Source organism: Oreochromis niloticus, linkage group LG22, assembly GCF_001858045.2.
Source record: "Oreochromis niloticus isolate F11D_XX linkage group LG22, O_niloticus_UMD_NMBU, whole genome shotgun sequence".
Taxonomy (NCBI): domain Eukaryota; kingdom Metazoa; phylum Chordata; class Actinopteri; order Cichliformes; family Cichlidae; genus Oreochromis; species Oreochromis niloticus.
Genome location: NC_031985.2, coordinates 30291741 through 30297371, shown reverse-complemented (window position 1 = coordinate 30297371; position 5631 = coordinate 30291741). Strand labels below are relative to the sequence as shown.

The window sequence follows — 5631 nt, the reverse complement described above, 5'->3', positions numbered from 1 at the left end:
GCAAACTAGGGCAACTGCTGCGATCAACGAGTGACCAAAATATTTGCAAGGGTCTTTGTGACCACTTTCACCTAGTGACAATAAGCAACCTCCAGCAACCAGTTGCCAGCCAGTTGGAGATTCTTCCCAAGAGTCTGGTGGTTGCAGGGACTAACTGACTGCTCTCTAGGTCTGCATGACTTGGGTTTTAGCAGTCGATTTTACGGTGACTGATAGAAACCAGTCGCAACAGTCCAGCAGTACTCATTTTCCCCTTGTGATGGGTGGTTGCGGGGCGGTCGCTAACTGGTTTCTAGTCCTGTTTTGACAGGGGCCGAAGCAGAAGTTTGATTAGCAGTTTGCATGAGCCAAGGCAGCTTCATACACATGGTGCAATAATTCAACCACTGTGACGAGCTTCTCCTTAGTTTTGATGTGAAGCGACAGCCTGCCCTAGCAACCACCTCGCCCTCTCTGTTCATGATATTTCATTGGCTAATGGCAGCACTGGAGCATTTTAATAAACGTGTTTTTCTTGGCTGGCTCTTGAAACGCTGAACCTGTCTTAACTTCTCAGCGCATGCAAAAGCAAAGCCACAAATCGTCGGTTCAGTGGGGCAACACACGAAGTCGCCCCGTTCAGAGTAAATGAGAGGCGAGAGAGCGCTGAAGCCTGAAGAGGGTGGGTGTGCGCTTCTGTGCACAACCAGCCGAGACACACTTTGTGATGTATGGAGAAAAGAGAGAGGCAAGGAGACGGTCATTTCTCATATTTTATGGCTTTTTTTTAATAGATGAAATGAGACACAAACAGAAGCTGCCACTAGTTGATTTCCACCTCTTTTGATGGTTGATATTGATGGTTGATAGAAGATTGCAGGGACAATCAATTTCTTGTGTGGGGGAATCCATACTGGGGGGGTCGGTACATGGACCAGGAAAGTCATTCTGCCCAGCCCGTTGGTCTTTAGGGGCTCGTCTCCACAAAGATTTGACCTCTTCCCAGGGGGCTTTGGATTTAGATACGCTCTCTGTCAGGTCTTAATACAGGCCTGGTAGGATTGCCAAAATTATATGTGGGGCTTTGTACTGTAGGGCTTGATCTCAGCAGTGAATATATAAGGCAAGGCTCCAGATGATGTAGGAGTTGGCTGGATCACACACAGCTGGGTCCTGGCTTTTGGTAAACGCGGAGCGGTTGGAATGTAACGTCTGGCTCACTCGTGCTCTCTGGTCTGAGGTTTTGGATTTTTCCTCTCCCGCGCCGGGGCCGCGCGGTGTGGGTGTATAATGCCTCAGCTCTTGCGATGACAGCCTCGTGACCTGTTGTGAACCTCGTCCACCTCTCCAGCCCTCTCTCCAGTGGGTATTTACTTTCTTTAGTTCCACTTGGATACATCAAATATTTGCATAGACAAAACCAGACACGAACCTGAGCTCGTAGGCTCATACCCTTGAGCCAATGGAGACAAAGACCGTCAGTTGTCATTTGCATGCAATTTGCATCGGATCCCCCTGCGACTGTTTGCAATGTCAGGAGGCCAAATTAACCAGTGTTCCGTTTTAGCTTGATTTACATCTCATTTGCATTCGAGTTGCTTAACTAGGATTACTTAGCTGGGGTGACCCTCGCGGAAACTCCTTGCCTCGCGCTCAGAGGCGGGCAGATAGCGCGACCAGCTAATTTCATTATGGGAAACGGCCGTTTGACTCAGAGTGCCTTTGGATGTAATCATTAAACGGGACGAGGGCTTCGCAAGCTGTTTGTAATCAGGCCGTTTCCACGTGCATATGGACATTGTGTCATATTTACTGTAAGGATGAAAGATTAGGCATGCAGGGGATAGCGGGCAGCATCAATCTCACTCAGCATCTTAGAGCAGCAACATTAATCATCCCATCTACGGGAAAATCATCCTCATCAAACTCCGGGGCCACAGTGTGCACACATGGTGATGATCACTGGATGGACAGAAGGAGAGTTAGTGGCTGACTGAGCAGAGGCACCGCAGCCAACGCCTCTTCATTGATCCTAGGAAGTTGGACTGGGTGTTAGGCGGTGTTTTGTCTCGCTAATGCCTTCATATGGTGCCGTCTGGCAGCGCCGAAGTCTCAGCACCACCGAGCAGGCCAAATTGTTTAAGTTCCTCCTCCTCCGTCTTCTCCAACGTCGATCCCCCCTTTTCCAGGGGAGGCTCCCGTTTTCCTTCCTTTTCCCCCCTCTCCTCCGCTCTCCCCTCTTCAGTCTGCTTTTATTTATAGAGGGCGAGAGAGCTTTGCGGTCCAGATGGATCCCCTCAGATATTACGTGGCGGATTTCAATAAGGAGAATCAATTCTGGCTTTGTTTGCGGAATCAACCCCACACCACACTTCTAATACACTGACATCAACCGGGCAATATATCATCCGCAGAAATTTCATCATGTTGTTTGTTTGCCTGGGAAAGGAAAAAAAACACAAAGGCGAGAAATGAAAGTTAGAGATCAGAGCCACATCCCGCGAGGAGCGGTGCCACCGCTCCTCAGTAGTGTTTCTATAAGTATTACCTCTCTCTTTTTTTCATTAAAAGAACGTTACATCCAGGAAAATGTGATCAAATCTTTGGTTTTTTTCTCTCTCTGTCATACATTTTGTATATAGCGCTTGGGCGTGGGTCCAACAGTGTTCTCGATCCCGCTGAGTGGTTTTATTAGGAAAATGTAACTCCTGTTTGCTGTATGTGTGCTAATCCCATCTATACAAGGGAATGAAAATGCCCATGTTGGCTAAATCTGCAATCATTCCGTCTGTAAGCGGACTAGCCCGCACTCACGCTCTCATTACTCCTGTTTAAGTGTTTAGTGTAGTGTGAGGCCGTACACACACACACACTGTGAGGCTGGTGGTAGGTCTAATGAGGGAGAAGGCCTTGAATGGTTCCTATGCTGTGATGCATTAAAGCTTAATAACCTGTCCTTTCAGCTCTCTCTTAAGAACATGCTCCAGAGCTGATAATTGGAAAGATATTTGCCTCTTTCTCCTGCTCTCTCTTGTCTTTCTTTTATTTAATGGCTGCTTTCAGTTCAGTCGGGTCCATTATTTGCCCTTGAAAGAATATTCCTCCTTCCCACCCCTCCCAACACCCCCAAATTCCTGTTTTGGCTCTTTATCTAGAGCTTAGTTGATGAATTTAGGTGAAAGTGGCCAGTTTTGCTGTAGTTATCACTCAGACATGTGCCACATTTAGCCCCAAAATGAATAGGCGACATTCAGGAGGCGACAAAAGGTTAGTTGTGCCTTTTAAAATCTTTGGTTTAATAATGTGAAATTAGCAGTAAACAGAGCCTGAATGTAAAAACTCACCCACATTAACCCGCATCGTGGCCAGAACAAAAAAGAAATGCTTTCCTCTCCAGAGGAGGTGCTGCGAACTCACCTCAGCCCAATTCAAGGTCTGACAAGCCGACAGAAGGAGAGATCTCCAAAACGACAGCTCTGCATGAAAGGCATGGAAATAGAAGTTTGAGAAAACATCCGACTCAAGGTCTGCGTTGCAATCTGTTGCCAGGGATCTCAACCTTAACCCTTACCCTTGTTCGGTAGCTGCTGAGCTTGAGCTTCAGCAGCTCCATCTCCATGACAACCGAGCCAACGCCGTCGCTGGTGAAGATCATGAATGCAGCGAGTGGAAGGAGAGGACCTTTGTCTTGTTTGGTTGAAGTGCTATTTCGAAGGTCCTAAAGGTGCCGTGGGTGTATTCCTGGCCTTAATGAGCTCACATGTCAACAGACCAGCTTTATGACAGGAAGTTCATTCAGACCAATGAGTTTGATGCACAGCTCAGTGAAACACGTGGCAGCACTTTATAGTGGCTGTTAATAAGTGGTAGTAGTATTTCAGTTAAACAGCTGGTTGGTTATTGTAACATTGTTGCTGTCTCTGGATGATTGAATAAACTAACAGTTACTATAAAGTGTTACTCGTGTTGTCATCCTTGTAATATATGTTCTGTGGCTGTGGAGGGGAGGCTGTAGATCATTTTTGCACAAATCCAGCTCTGAGTAGGGTCGTAGGGATGCAGGCTTGTTCCCACTGCATGTGTCATGAAGAACAAATCAAAGAACAAGGCAACAAGTCTCGTTGCTTTTAACGCTTAGACTGCTCAAAGTGAAGACGTCATTAGAAATTCACTTTTGTGGAGCAAAATGAGATTTATATGAAGAGCTCGGCTATAAATGTCTTTGGTGGTGGCGTCACTACTTTTATTTGAATGCAGGCTGTCACTTTCAGTTTGCTTGTCTGCACAATGCAGGCGGCAGTTTGCAGTGGCGGAAGCAGCAATGGGCTGCACAATGGCTCAGCCACACTGGAGTAAAAATAGGACAGCAACTGCTTTGCGACTGGGTGGTTGCATTGAAATTTTTCGCTTGTGGAGGCTGATTACAACTAGTGTGGGCAACCACTTTTTATTGCACGGGTCACCTGATGCAGGTAAATCAGTGTCCTGTGGCAACTATGTTGCTGTTGTGGAGGAATTTCAGTTTCAGATCTATAGACTAAGGAGTTCATGTGAATTTCTGTTTATCCAGATTTGCAATTTCTGCTGATTTATCACAGTTCATCGCTGTGTTATCACAAACATTGCATATAATTGCCAACCAGACGCTATTCAGCTGCAGACTGACGGTCCTGTTTTATCGCAGATTGACGCAACAAAGCCATCTGAAGATGGCGAATGACTGTGATTGGTCACAGCCGTGATCCCTGTCTTTGAAGCAAACATTTCAAAGGCAAGATTGCAAGTTCACTGCACACGGTTGCAGTAATTTTGGTTGTGCTGCGGCCTCTAACCACTGTTTTCCCCAGTCTGAGTGTAGCATTGGTTTTCTTTTTGCATTATGTCCTTATACCCTTGCTTTGTACTTAAAAAGCAACAGGTTGCAGACTTTACTGATGATTCACCAGTTTATGGGCCACAGGGATTGTTGAACTTTGACCTTGCTTTGCATTCGACCATTCTGCCTTATTAATTATGTGCATTTAGTGGAAAAAGTGTCATAGGCTGCAGTATATTTTCTATTGCCTGTAATTTTACATGACTAGCAACATGTTCAGTGATTAAGGAAAAGATTAATTTTACCAGTGAAGGTTAGTTAAACAAAAGAGAAGCGAACTGTAGGACTGAGCAGTGGAGATTGCCCCACACTGACTAAAAAGCGCAACACTTCTGTTTCTCTGTCTTTGATTTTGAGCATTCTTTCTGAAATCCATCTCTGAGGTGTCTTACTTTAATACCATCTGCTTGCTGAAATACTCCTTTAAACCACCAGCAGCTAGCTAAATGGTGCGATTTGGCAGGGACGTGCTATTCTTTCCTGTGTGACTGTCATCTGCTGAGGATCAGCCGGCTAAATTTTTACCACCGGAGTCTAAAAGCCTGAGTTCCATCACGCTTCCCAGATCAGTCCTAGTATAAACAACCGTAGGAATGTGACATAAAAATAAGCTTCGTGTGCCCCGCTGACAGCTCAGTAACATCATTTCAGTCTCATATGTATTCCATACCATGTCCTGCATGTGTGTGTGTGTGTCCATTACCTTCCAGTGTTTATGCCTTCAGCAGCGTTCCAGGGACTGTCACTGATCAGAGTTTAGGTTAACATTAATGCCA

The 5631-nt window shown here is 45.9% G+C and overlaps 1 long non-coding RNA gene across 1 annotated transcript; it reads right to left on the bottom strand.

Moving 5' to 3' along the window:
• Positions 1-1177: 1177 nt before the first annotated feature.
• Positions 1178-4664, bottom strand: LOC106098123 (uncharacterized). Its single transcript, XR_001224235.3, has 3 exons — positions 3551-4664; positions 3397-3455; positions 1178-2418 (listed from the first exon to the last, which is right to left on the bottom strand). It is a non-coding gene; the product is annotated as an uncharacterized LOC106098123 (long non-coding RNA).
• Positions 4665-5631: the final 967 nt, after the last annotated feature.